Here is a 13,848-nt window from a genome sequence, read left to right as displayed (position 1 = left end):
CATGGTTCCTAGTCGGATTCGTTAACCACTGTGCCACGACGGGAACTCCAGCATTTCTTTTGTCAAGAGTTTTGAGGACCATAATATCCAGTTCAGGATACTGGAAAATGAACATGCATATATTGCCAAAAAATATGTACACTGATATAACACTTTTGAAAGGAAATTTTATCAAAACATTACATTTTTGTATAACTTAAAAAATTGAAGTATAAAACACATGAAAAGATGTTCAACATCACTCATTATTAGAGAGATGCAAATCAAAACCACTGTGAGGTACCACCTTACACCACCCAGAATGGCCATCATCGAAAAGTCTACAAACAATAAGTGCTGGAGAGGGTGTGGAGAAAAAGGAGCCCTAGTATACTGTTGGTGGGATTGTCAATTGGTGCAACCACTGTGGAAAACAGTATGGAGATGCCTCAGAAAACTAAAAATACAACTCCCATTTGATCCAGCAATCCCACTCCTGGGCATCTATCCAGAGAAAACCACGACTCGCAAAGACACATGTACTCCGATGTTCATTGCAGCACTGTTTACAATAGCCAAGACATGGAAACAACCTCAACGTCCATCTACAGAGGAGTGGATCAAGAAGATGTGGTACATATACATAATGGAATATTACTCAGCCATTAAAAGGAACGAAATACCAGCATTTTTAGCAACATGGATGGACCTAGAAACTATCATGCTAAGTGAAGTCAGCCATACAATGAGACATCAACATCAAATGCTATCACTGACATGTGGAATCTAAAAAAAGTACAGACTGAACTTCTTTGCAGAACAGATGCTGACTTATAGACATTGAAAAACATGGTCTCTGGAGGAGACAGTTTGGGGGGTGGGGGATGTGCTTGGGTTGAGAGATGGAAATCCTGTGAAACTGGATTGTTATGATCATTATACAACTACAGATGTGATAAATTCATTTGAGTAATAAGTATAGTAGATTTACAGGATTATATTAGTTTGTGGTGTACAGTATAATGATTCAGTATTTTTATAGTTTATACTCCATTAAAAGTTATTACAAGATAATATCTATAATTCTCTGTACTATACAAATATCTTTGTTGCTCACTTATTTTACACATAATAGTTTGTATCATTTTAAAATTAGAGTATAGTTGATTTATAGTATTAGTTTATTTTTGCATAATGTTTGATCTCAAAATCTAAATTTTACAAATTTATGCCAAAGATATTATTACAAACAAGCAAAAAATTGTTAGCCTCCAGAATATTTATTACAGCATTTTTATTATACTAAAAAAAGGAAAATAAGAAGTCAGATTTACAAGTGTATGATACATCCATAAAATGAATGCAGTATTAGACCATCATTAAAAATTATATTAAAGAGAAGTATTTAATGATATCGAAATACATTCAAAATACAGTTGAATTCAAGAAAGAAGGTAACAATACTTTATAATATTATAATGCCAGGGTTTTTTTGAGATATAGTTAACATATAACAACCTGTAAGTTTAAGGTGTACAATATGTTGATTTGATACATTTATATACTACAATGTCACATTAGCTAATACCTCTATATTGTCACACTGCCGAGACCAGCTCAGCAGGATGGGGCCAAAGAACGGGTGCTGTAAAACTTACGGAAAAAAGTAAAAAACTTAACATAAAACAAAACACAGAGACATTTATCTTAAGTAAAGGTGGGAACCAAGGGACTCAGGGACCAAGAGCACCCCTCAAGAAACCACACTGCTTTTATTGTGCTCTTGAGGATTACGTCAAGTGAGGAGGGGGCTATAGGTGGAGGATATTAGGGTTTTTTTATTATTCTATAAGTTCTTTTATTATTTTAAAAATCACATAGCTGGTAGATGGTTAAGCTTTTACTCTGACCTTTAGGTATTTAACAATCATTAGCATTTGAGTGAGCTATCTATGCATAGCCTTTCAGAGAATCCTCACTGTGCAAACAGCATGCCTATTTGCGGCAACTCGGTGTGCCTAGGTTTGCAACTTGGTTCTCTTTGCTAATGCATATTCTGCTAAAGACTGCTCGTAAACCACTTGTCCACGAGGTTCCTCTTTCTCTTATTCTTTAGAGGACCTATTGTGCTTGTGCAAACGGCATGCCAGTCTGCACAGGTCCGGTGTGCCTAGACCAACGCATTTTGTCCTCATTCAGCAGACCCTATGAATTATGCCTTTAGGTCTTTGTTCTTAAGCTTAAGTCATTTACCATCACTTTGACTGTTTTTCAAGCAGGAAGATGGGGTAAAGTAAAGCAGGAAGATAGGATAAAGCAGGACAAGATGGAGTTTTCAGCAAAGAGGCTAAGAAAATATTGTAGAAACATGTCTCCCAATAATCACATGACTATCATTTCTTTTTTGAAGAATTAAGATCTAATCTCTCAGCAACTTTGAAGTTTATAGCAGTATTATTGACAGTAACCAGTACTGTGCATTAGATCTCCAGAACTTATTTATCTACTAGTTGCAAGTTTGTACCCTTAAACTACATCTCCCCATTCCCCCACCCCCACCTCCTGGAAACCCCCATTCTACTCCCAGTTTTGTTTTAAAGAAGAAATCTATCTGTATTTACACCTGTGCGCGCGCACACACACACACACACACAGAGGAAGATCCAAAGTTAAGAAAGATGTTCCAAAAATTTAGAAACTATTAATAATGGTTACTGATGCTGATGGAAATACAGATGATTTCATCTTTTCTCTTTTAGCTTCTTTTTTTTCCTTTTTTAAGATATTGAAGTATAGTCAATTTACAATATTCTGTTAATTTCTGCTGTAAAGCAAGGTGATTCAGTTATACATTATACTTCAAAAGAGGGGAGCTTTTCTTCTCTTTTCAAAAAATGGCTTACATTGACACAAACAGCATTTTACTGTCTTCAGCCCTAGTCACATAAATGACTAAGTAAAAGCAAAAGAGAGACTTTCCATACTTTTATGAAGTTTTAAGGCTAAAGAAAAGCTGAATCAGATGCCTCTCTCTAACACAGCGTTCTTCCTTGGTGGCAACAATCAGCTTTGTTACAATCTCTACCTATCGGCTTTTTCCGCCCCATGATGCCTTTATCTAGTCTAACATTTCCTAAGATAACTTCACCTAGTCTGACTGTGTTTTCGGGAGTTAGTTACGCGAGCGCTTCCTTCTAGGAAATTTCCATGTCACCTAAGAGCCAGCTTGTTGGGATGGCTGGCCTCCTCACTTGTGGCCGCCTCTGTCTCTAGGAGGGCTTTTCCTGACTCTGCCCTGGCAACCAAGGGGCAGGCGGCGAGGAAAAGCAGTGGGTCCTCTGTGATAGACTGTCACCCTTACTAGGTGGGGGAAATGATAGCCTCTCAAATAAGGTGCTGTGTTGCAGAAGTGTGGTTGTTGATATTTTCCTCGTTGTTGCTTTAAAAATCCAGGTTTTTTCTTTAGCAGGAGGGCCACCGGATCTAGTTTTTCCGTTCTTTTTATGTACGTATGTATGTGTGTGTGTGTGTATTTTTTGATTCTGGCTCTCTTAGGTATTTATTTTTTTGGCCACGTCCCCCAGCATGCAGAAGTTCCCCAGCCAGGGACTGAACTTGCACCACAGCAGTGACAGCTGCTGAATCCTTAGCCACTGTGCCACCGGGGAACGCCTCATTTTTCCATCCTTGGTTTACAAGCAGAGAGGTGGAATCCGGGGCCTGAATTCACGAAGGGGCGGTGTGGTAGAGAGCAAGGCCCTGACACGCACCCGCAGGGGGCTTGATGGGGGTCTGCAGAGTGCCACTAGGGGAAGGGCAATCCTCAGAGCATCTCAGGTTTTGGTAGAGTTTCAGTTTTGACCAAGGACGACGTGAGACACAGTGGGGTTCGGTGTGGTGGAGATGGGGTTCGGGTGACACTCATTCCACTCTTCCTGTGGCCGCCAGGGCCTTAAACCCTGGATCCTCGGTTTCCTCGTCTGTAACAGGATTACAACACAGCCACCGTGTGGCGCTGTTGTGAGGATTAGAGAAATAATCCAGCAAAGCTGGGTCGTGGCAGGAGGTAGCGCCTGTTGACCGTTCCTGCTGCACTGGCTAATGTGGTCTCTAGCCACATCGTTCCGTATAAAGCTAAGCAACATTCAGTCTCCAGCAGCACCAGCTCCGCGTCACCTACTGGACAGCCGCCTGTGCCCAGCGGCTGGCGTGGGGTGCGTAGCGGGTACGTCCTGAACAGCGCGGAGAGGAACGGTCCCTCGGGCGGCACTGCTCTATGTCACTGCCTTTGGTTTTACTCCACTGCCAGACCTCAGGGCGGGCCAAAGCCATTCTCTTTGACTTGGAAGCTCTCCTGGATATTTACCTGCGGAGGTGAGCGGAGGTGAGCGTCAGATGCGGCCAGCCTTGAAAGGGTGTCGTCCTTTGTTCACCAGAGGTGGAAAGGAGGGATGTTTGTTCTCCAAATGAAGGTCGTTTATCTCTAAGCCAGATATGTCAGCCCTGAAAAGATGGGAAGTTCATGCCAAGATAAACCTCCAGAAAGGACTCCTTCTTTCTCCTGTGCATTTAGCCAAACCAGAACAGAAAAAGGGGTGGGGGAGAATAACTACTTTTGAGTCAGCAGAGAAAACATTCTTGTAGGTAGAGTTTGGAAAGGACAACTAACAATCTGTTTCCAAACAGGTTTTCGTAAATAACTGACAGGAGATGGGCTGTTTCTATCAAAGTATTAACCCAAACGATGGCGGTTAATCATTAAATCTTTCAGGTGGTGGCTTGCTTGTTTGCTATTCTAATCCGGATCACAGAATGGCTAAAGTAGCTTTAACTGGAGGGTGGAATTTTTTTTCCCTCTGCTTGCCTTGTGTTTTCCACTCTGAAAGAATGTTGTGGCTGCTCTTTTTTCTGGTGACTTCTGTTCATGCTGAACTTTGTCAACCAGGTACGTAAGCCTTGAAACTTAAAAACAGATGAACAGTTTTCTAAATGATTGACACGTCTTTGACTGAAAGACTTCTTTATTTTTCTAAATCTGCCATTGTGTTGTGGCTTGATAGTTAAGGCCGTGAATGTTTTATGAGTTTGAAAGAAAAATTTCAACCGTCTAAGATGCTTGCAGTTCAACTTTTAGGAGTATTTGGGGCAGTTTAATTGCCGTTCTTTGTTCTGTTGTTTTGAGTTGCATTAAATATTAGGATCTATCAGGCTCCATTTTGTCAGATTTTTATCATCACATCGTGCTCTCTTTTTTTCTCTCTGGCAGATGCCGAAAATGCTTTTAAAGTGAGACTTAGTATCAGAACAGCTCTGGGAGATGAAGCAGTAAGTGAAGAACCTGCGTGTTCATTTAACATCTTGTTTGCTAAGAACACTCCTTTCTCTAATAATGAGCCTCTGTGTTTGCTTATCTTAAACTTGTATAGATTCCCTCTAAAGACCTCAAATCTGATTTTTTTTCTTTTTTTTTTGTCTTTTGAGGGCCGCACCCACGGCCTGTGAGGGTTCCCAGGCTAGGGGTCCAATCGGAGCCTCAGCTGCTGGCCTACACCACAGCCACAGCCACGCCAGATCCCAGCCGCATCTGCGTCTGCGACCTGCACCACAGCTCACGGCAACGCCGGATCCTTTACCCACTCAGCGAGGCCAGGGATGGAACCCGCAACCTCATGGTTCTTAGTCATACTTGTTTCCACCGCACCACGATGGAAACTCCAAATCTGATATTTTCTTAAAGCAAGAAAATTTATAGTAAAATAGAAATTGTTAATAAGCTGATTTTGCCTAGTCTTTAAATTATTCTCTAGCATATACTATAGATTAAAGTTCTGCCTTGCCCAAAACAATTTCATGAGCCTGAGTGTTTCAGCCCAGAACAGTGGCGCACAGGGGCCTGAGTCAGGCACTCAGGTCTGGGTTGGGCTCTGCTCTTCACTGTGTGGTTGTTTGAATTTTGTCAGTCACCGTCATGGAAAAGAGGGTAAGTTTCACCCACCTAAGATCTTTGAGAGCACAAAGTTTTTCAGATTCTAATGTGAAGTTTCTAAAGTTCTTCTCAAATATCAGAGTAACAACATGAAATATATGTTGTTGAATATATGAAATTGAAGTTTAAAAAATAGTCATGGGGCTCCAGTGGCTCTAGGAACGGTAAAGACTGTCGAATTGATAAGATGACTTTGTGTAATTCTAATTTCAGTTTTCTGGTGTGGTTTGTGAACATTTTCCCTGATAGAAGGTGATAGTAAGATGCCTCAGGCTAGAAATGATAAAAGTGCTAAAAGAAACTTAGAAGTATTCGGTTTGTAGGCCAGTCCACCAGTGTATTATTGTGTTCACTTAATGAGTGGTAATCATTCCGACAGTGAGCTTTCATTGAGAATTTAGTTTGCTTTCTTTCTGGGGCCCTTCTCATCACTTTGTTCACATCGTCTCATTTAGCCCTCGTAACAACCCTTTGAGGAAGGGGGCACAGGTGTTCCCATTCTCGTTAGATGGATGAGAAAACTGAGGTGCAAAGACACTAAGTGAACGTCTCAAGATCTCACGTCAGTAAGGGGTAGAGGTAAGGTCTGAACCCAGGCAGTGTGACTGCAGAATCCACTGTCTCTTCCACTGGGTAGGGTTGCTCATCCCAGCATCTTCTGAGGGCAGGCAGCATGCTGGATGCTGGGATGCACTGGATGCAGTGCAGCAAAACCCAGGCTTGTCCACGCCCTGGTGGAGCTTACAGTACTGGGAGAGTTGGCTGTCCATTAAATATTCACTGAGCCAAATGCAAGTGTGCAGCCTTGAAAGCATTACCAGGAAAGAGAAGTCCAGAGGGATTTGGCCTCATCCAGGGCCTCAGGAACTGGCATTTACTGTGAGGTCTAAAGCACGAGTAGAAGTACACGGGGGGTTAAAAGCAAAGAGGGAACAACAGCACGTGGAAAGCCTTATCACAGGAGGGAACCTGGGGAGAGCGAGGGGTGGAAGGAAGGCCGGGGCATCTGGAACGGGAGCAGCGAGGAGGAGCGTGGCGCCTGACGAGCTTCGAGAGAAAGGAGGAGTCAGGCCAAGGAATGTGTGGCCCATGTCGGCGAGTTTGAAGCAAGGGGGAGTTTTATGCAAGAGGTGTCATGGTAGATTTCGTGTTGGGAAGACACCTAGGCCGCAGTGTGGAAGACAGACCCGAGGGCACTAGGAGAGAGGGGAGGATCCAGTTGGGAGGTGCTCGAGTCGTGTGGGTGAGAGGGGCCGGCCGTTCGGAGTACAGTGTGTTGCTGGAGAGATGGAGCAGTGAAGGGATGTGAGAGCCACAGGGTTGGGATGACAAGGAACCGGGGGCGGGGCGGGGGGGGGGGGGTCACGAAGAAGCTCTTGTTTCTAATTATGCAGCCGGATGGATGATGGCCCGTTTCGGAGTCAGGGAGCCAAGAACAGACAAGAAAACGTTGGCGTTCATTTTGGACTTACTGAGTTGGAGGTATTATTGACAAAGAGGCAAGGACACAGCTGGCTTGATATGTACATTCCTGCGTCACTTGCACTGAGATGGCCCTGGAACCCTGGAGGAGATGGCGGTGCTGGGGGAGGGAGTGGAGGGTGACCAGAGGAGAGGGTCTGGCCTCGAGCTTTGTGATTCTCGAAAACTTGAGCCTCGGAGAAGGGAGTGAACCGGCAAAGGAGGCAGAGGGGTGAGGAAGACCAGGAGAAGGCCGTGTCACCGGGGGGAAGAAAGGGCTTTCAGATGAGCAGAGTGTTCACGAGCATCACATGGTGTTGAGAGGCCAAGTGAGGGCAGACTGAGAAATGCTCTCTGCGTTGAGAACGTGAAGGCCACGGGTAACTCGTGAGAGCCGCTCTGTGCAGTGGTGGGGCTGGCAGGCGGATAGTGGAGGCGGCGAAGATTACGCGGCCGTGACCACGTCGAGACGGAAGAGTGGACATCTTCTGTAAGAATCGGGGCCGTGAGGGCAGCAGGGAGACAGCAGAGATCGAAGGAGGAGGATGGGTAAAGGGATTTGGATGTGCGGTTGTTTTAATGGGAGAGACTCGAGCATAGTTCACAGTCAGTGAACATGGAAGAGGGGGAGAGACTCATGCTGTTTGGACCCTTCGAAAGCCAGAATGGGGGCATTCCTCCTAGAGGTGGATGGAACAGCCGTCGACTGGAGGAGAAGCACCAGATCTGGCCTTTGGCGAAGATGGGGGTAAAAGATGGGCGCCTCTGGAGGAAGTTTTGTTCTTGGCGTCAGGAGGATGGGGGAGTTTAAAGGGTAGACTCAAGATACACCTGTGACCCACGAAACGAGCACCTAGTAGGGGCAAGGTGTGAGCGAAAGCACTGAGATTTGGGGGGGCTGAAGGAGGTTTGAAATGGTCATTGTGAACCATGAGAGAGAAAAAAAGGATGGAGAATCCTAAGGGGACCCCGGGCAGTGTGGGAGCAGGTAATGAAGGTAGAGTTAAGCCAACAAACCCTGTGATTTTCTCCAGTTATATTTGATTGCTCACCTAAAACGTGGGGTCATCCACTTTAGTTTGCTAGGGCTGCTGCTGTAACACAGTACCACAGATTGGGTGGCTCAAACCACAGACATTAACTTTTTCTTGGTTCCGGAGGCTAGAAATCCAAGACCCAAGTGTCAGCAGGTCTGGTTCCTTCTGAGTTCTGTGAGGGAAGGATGTGTTCCAGGCCTCTCTCCCTGGCTTCTAGATGGCGATCTTCTCCCTGTGTTGGGACGTTTGCACTTTAATGTATGAGTTTCTTTGTGGGGGGCACAGTTCAGCCCATGATAGGCACATACACTCAAGTTTTCAGCCAAGAAAATAAAAAGAAAAGTTGTGCTGGTGTTAATAAAGGAAAGGAAGCTGAGACGAGGAGTCAGCTTACAAGGGAAGAGAGAAAGGAAGAAAAGAAACCACCTATTTATGTCTAGCATGGCATGTCCAAATGTCCTATCTGTTGACTGACTACTCATAATGCAGGTTTCAAGAGGATAACGCCATGGGAAATACACCACGCTTGGCATGCTAGCATAGCCAGGAAACTCTATCCTGAACAGCATGGTGACAGGATTGATCATGATTTCCAGTCTTTATTATATGAAAAAGATGGAAGAGAGAGACAGACAGACAGACACACACACACACACACACCAACGCAACTGTGACCACAGTTAGAACCCAATGGACCAATTTTTACCCCATGCCTCTTCACTTTACATTCTCTGTTTTACTTTGCTTTCAGTACGCCTGGGATACAAATGAAGAATATCTCTTCAAAGCGATGCTGGCTTTCTCTATGAGAAAAGTTCCCAACAGAGAAACAACTGAGTAAGTAAACAATGAAAAGTCTCACTTGATTATTTGCAATATTATTTGAGACAGTAATTCAAAACTCAATCTTGAAAATAATTTATAGATCTGGAGTTCCCTTCATGGCTCAACAGTTAATGAACCCCACTAGGACCCATGAGGTTGTGGGTTCGATCCCTGGCCTTGCTCAGTGGGTTAAGGATCCGGCGTTGCCGTGAGCTGTGGTGTAGGTCGCAGACGTGGCTTGGATCCCGTGTTGCCGTGGCTCTGGTGTAGGCCGGCAGCTGCAGCTCCAATTTGACCCCTAGCCTGGGAACCTCCATATGCTGTGGGTGTGACCCTAAAAAGAAAAAAAATAAAGAAAAAAAAATGGAAAAGAAAATAATTTACAGATCTAATTTTAAGAGATCTACATTTTAATCCTTTATAATCTAGCTCAGCTCATAGGTTATATCATGTCCTAACAAAGCTCTCTGTTCACTAGGCACTGTGAAGATAAATATAAGAAATCGTAGTTATATATCATAAGCATTCTGTGTTTCTGTCTATCCAAATACCTTCTCTTGTAGATAGATGGATAGATAGATAAATAGAAAGAAAAGATTTCTTTTCTCATCGTGTTGGTCTGCTCTGGCTGCCCTAACAAAATACCACAGATGGGGTGGCTTAAATAGCAGAAGTTTATTTCTCACAGTTCCGGAGACTGGAAAGTTGAAGATCAGGGTGCTAACAAGGTAAGTTTCATCCTGAGGCCTTTGCTTTCAACTTGCAGGTGCCACCAAATCTTTGTATGCTCACATGACTTCTCCTTTGTTGAGGGGGAGGTGGCAGGGAAGAGAGTGCGCATTTTGGTGTTTTTTTCAGATGAGAGCACTAATCCCATTAGGGCCCCACCATGATGGCCTCATTTAACTGTAAATCTCTCTCTATAGGCCCTATCTGCAAATTCAGTCACGTTTGAGCTTAGGGCTTCAACATACGAATTTTGGGGGGAAGGGGATAAATAAGTCCATAGGATTCATTTTGAAAATAACTTAAATGTATACAGGTTTTTCCCACAGTTGGCATCTATCATAGCACCTTTTTTATTTTCCTAAAAGCTTTAGTACAATATTTAACAGTTTGACATCTTTATCCATTCTTCCAGAGGCATCTTCCTTATTTGTGATGTTTCCTTCCATCTTTATTTGTGATTAGGGTAACGCTCCTGCTCTCTTTCTACTCCCTTCCTTCACTCCACCCCTTGAGAGGTGAAATGACTCATCTGATTGGTGAGCTGGAAGGAGAAAGTGGGCATAGCTTCCCTTCTCTTGAGGAGCCGGCCTGCCCTCAGACAGCAGGTGTTTTTCTGTGCTGCTCCCCACACTGAGTACGGAATCCAGTCCTGCTCGGGCAGGCTCACACCTCTGCCCAGCTGTTCATCCTGTCTACAGCTGCGGACTGTTAAGATTGGCAGGAGCAGGATCCTGAGGTGTTAAGTGTCTTGCACAGTACTTTAGGATGTGCTGATACCTGCTTCACTTCACTGCTACCTGGGTCACTATAGATGAGTTTGTCTCATCTGAGAATTTTTTTTTTTAATTAGGAAGGAAATTTGCCAGCTGATAAAAGTCATACCCTCCAACCAGCCTTTTATTTTGGTCTCCTGTCCGCTTCATTCTTTTGTCTTAATTTTATTCAGAACCTGGCAAAGACAGTTTCTATTTATCGGTCTTCCTCAAACCCACAGTGTATTATGCATGGACTGTGAATATAAGGGATAAAACAGAAAAGTAGGATTTGGAGGAGCAAAATAAACATGATACATGGATTTGTGTGTGTACACACAAATACACACACACGCCCCTATGTGTTTAAAAATACATAATATATGAGTTTTTGCTGTGGTGCAATGGAATGGCAGCGTCTCTGCAGCACCAGGACGCAGGTTCAGTTCCCAGACTGGCGAAGTAGGTTAAAGGATCCGGTGTTGCTGCAGTTGCTGCATAGTTCACATCTGCAGCTTGGATCTGATCACTGGCCTGGGAACTCCATGCACCGAGGGGCAGAAAAAGAGACTATGTAATATATTCATATGATTCAAAAAATTAAAAGAAGGAGGTGTAAGGTAAAACAAAATTATGCCCTAAGTGAATTCTATGCCTATTTTATAGACTCTAAGACAAGATGCATTTGCTAAAACATAACGCTTTTAAACTGAAGCGTTTTTTTTTTTTTTTTTTTAAGAGCAGCACTTATGGAAGTTCCCAGGCTAGGGGTAGAATCAGAGCTATAGCTGCCGTCCTACGCCACAGCCACAGCAATGCCAGATCCAAGCCACGTCTGTGACCTACACCACAGCTCACAGCAACACCAGATCCTTAACCCACTGAGCAAGGCCAGGGATCAAACCCGCATCCTCATGGATACTAATAGGGTTCATAACCCACTGAGCCACAACAGGAACTCCTAAACTGAAGCCTTCTTTCCAAAACAATTTATAATAACATTTTTTCCCAATAAAAATTAGAAGATTACTTTCTAGGAAATCAAAAAGGACAAATGTAAGGAGAAAAGGGAACCCTCGTACACTTGTTGGGGATGTAAATTGATGCAGCCACTGGGGAAAACAGTATGGAGGTTTCTCAAAAAAAACCTAAAACTAGAACTATCATATGACCCAGCAGTTTCACTCCTGGGCATATATACAAGAAAAGCAAAAACACTAATTTGAAAAGATGATGCACCTCTATGTTCCTAGCAGCACTACTGACAATAGCCAAGATGTGGATGCATCCGAAGTGCTGTCAACAGGTGAATGGATCAAGAAGACACAGTGTATACATACAATTGCTCCTAAGAATATAACTTAGCCATAAAAAGGAATGACATAATGCCATCTATAGCAACATGGATGGACTTGGATGGTGTTATGCTTAGTAAAAGAAATCAGACAGAGAAAGATAAATACTTTATAATTTATAGGCAGATCTAAAAAATAAAACCAACTAGTGAATATAACAAATAAGAAACATATTCAGATCTAGAAACAACTAGGGGTTACCAGGTGAGAGGGGGAAGGGGGACGAGCAAGATAAGGGTAGGAGAGTAAGAGATACAATATATAAAATGAATAAGCTACAAGTATATATTGTACAGCATAGGAAATATAGCCAATATTCTATAACAACGATAAATGGAGTATAGCCTTTAAAATTTTGAATCACTATGTTGTATAGAGAAGCTTATATAATACTGTATATCAATTGTACCCTAATCAAAAAAATAGACAAAAAGAAAAATATAAGGAAAAAAGCTACTGGTCATCTCACAATACTAACCCCTCAACTAGTCTCTTTTAATCTTCTTGTTTTCTTTTTTTTTGTCTTTTGTCTTATTAGGGCCACACCCACAGCATATGGAGGTTCCCAGACTAGGGATCCAGTTGGAGCTGTGGCCGCTGGCCTCTGCCACAGCCACAGCAATGCCAGATCTGAGCTGTGTCTGTGACCTACACCACAGTTCATGGCAATACCAGATCCTTAACCCAGTGAGCGAGGCCAGGGATTGAATGGGCGTCTTCCTGGATACTAGTTGGGTTCCTTAACTGCTGTCATCTTCTTGTTCTTGATGCTGTGTTCATTTTAATATCATTTCCTGTGAGTGCCTAAATTTTACCTTGAATATGATTATGTTAAATAACATTTCCATTCTTAGGAAAAGTTAATTTAAATAAGTAACATTTCAGATTAATTTTGAGGACTTCACTTTTGAAATTTTTTTTTCCTGGAAACTGGGCATTGGAGGATTCTATAAAGATATCATATGGTTTATTTGCAAAGGCGTTTTAATTGGAATTGGGTGCATAAGATATATAGAGGCTTTTGTTGTCACTGTCAGTTATAAAATTTGAAAAGTGCAAAATTAGATTGAGGATCACCAATTTTTTTCCTGTAAATGCTAAGGCAGTATGGATCTCAGCAATACTGCTGTCAGGAGGCTGAGTGGTGAGGGCTGCCTCGTGAAAGGGCCTGTGTTTAGGATGCTCTACAAGTGCTGGGCCCGATCCGCTGAGCGCTGCTCTCACGGTGGCTGCATCTTTACGCCCACAGGTTTCCCCTACGGGAAAGGGCACCTCACGGTGAAGATGGGATGGAAAACACCTTTGCAGACAGGCTGCCTCTCTCGAGTGTGCGAGGTCATAGAAAGACACCGCTAGCTTGGCAAATGGATCAGATGTAAAATCTGCCTTTCAGATTCAGGCTGTCACAGCGGCCCTAATACAATACACACTAACACAATAGCAAATGTTGCTATTTGCTGTCTCTGACACGATAGCAAATATCCCTTTCCAGGGAGGCTTCAGGGATCCAGATCTTGGAGGTTATTAGCTTTTTCTTTCTTTGTTTTTTCCTCCTCGTTGCTTGTTCTGTGGCTATTGCAGAGAACCTGAAGATCTTGAGCCGTGCTGGATGGAAAGTGTAAAGAGTAACTCACTAAAGATAGTCAGGTGATGGACAGCGCGCCGACTACTGCCGCTTCCGTGCCGCCTTTTTCCCAGTCTTTACTAGAGGGTCTCCTCTGTCC

The 13,848-nt window shown here is 43.3% G+C and overlaps 1 long non-coding RNA gene across 1 annotated transcript; it reads left to right on the top strand.

Moving 5' to 3' along the window:
- Positions 1-4,421: 4,421 nt before the first annotated feature.
- On the top strand, positions 4,422-9,295 carry LOC125118924 (uncharacterized). Its single transcript, XR_007132916.1, has 3 exons — positions 4,422-4,924; positions 5,246-5,304; positions 9,215-9,295. It is a non-coding gene; the product is annotated as an uncharacterized LOC125118924 (long non-coding RNA).
- Positions 9,296-13,848: the final 4,553 nt, after the last annotated feature.

The sequence above is a fragment of the Phacochoerus africanus genome, chromosome X, assembly GCF_016906955.1.
Source record: "Phacochoerus africanus isolate WHEZ1 chromosome X, ROS_Pafr_v1, whole genome shotgun sequence".
In the NCBI taxonomy this organism is placed as follows: domain Eukaryota; kingdom Metazoa; phylum Chordata; class Mammalia; order Artiodactyla; family Suidae; genus Phacochoerus; species Phacochoerus africanus.
The sequence above is the reverse complement of the archived record's forward strand: the minus strand, read 5'-3'. Positions and strand labels throughout refer to the sequence as shown.